Consider the following 710-nt stretch of genomic DNA (forward strand, 5'->3'; position numbering starts at 1 on the left):
TTTTTTAGAAAAGGGAAACAAACAGGGGAAACCCAACAATCCCTGGATTTTTTCTTGGTGACACTTTCTGGACCATGACACAGAGGGTGGAAGAAAAAGCACAGCCCATCAATATCAATGACATGAGAAAACGGAGACCAGAGTTTGGTGCTATTAAAGGGAATGGGTTTCGTGGGGCAGCATCCTGCAGAGCAGGGAGGTCGGGAGAGAAGTAGCTCCAGAAATTTACACAGCGCTGCCCTTACGACTTTGGCTACATACTAAACCGTATATACTTAGGGTAAAATTCCACAAGGCCAGGTACAGAAGAACAATTGGTGAAACAAGTATGACTGGAGAATGGAGAACTGGTAGGGTAGTGTGAGCTGAATAACCAGTGGAGTTCACACAGCCTTGAAAACATTTAGCTCCAACAGCCAAAGGGCAAGATTTTCTTACATGCTTTGGACATTCAGTAGAGATCTCAGAAATGCCATATCTTAAAAGTTGGCGCAATAATGCCCAAGGAGAAAGGCTACTCTATATAAACTCTAATAAGGTAAAAAGAACTCTTAAAGGAAACAAGCTGATTTGCAAGTAAATTAACTACATGCTGTGATAAAATTAAATTCTCTATTAATGAATAGAGAACAATCTAGACACATAATAATATAGGCTCTATAATGTCTAATATGCATTCAAAAGCTACTAGATATTAAATAAACCAATAG

This window comes from Mandrillus leucophaeus, unplaced genomic scaffold (assembly GCF_000951045.1).
Source record: "Mandrillus leucophaeus isolate KB7577 unplaced genomic scaffold, Mleu.le_1.0 Scaffold934, whole genome shotgun sequence".
In the NCBI taxonomy this organism is placed as follows: Eukaryota; Metazoa; Chordata; class Mammalia; order Primates; family Cercopithecidae; genus Mandrillus; species Mandrillus leucophaeus.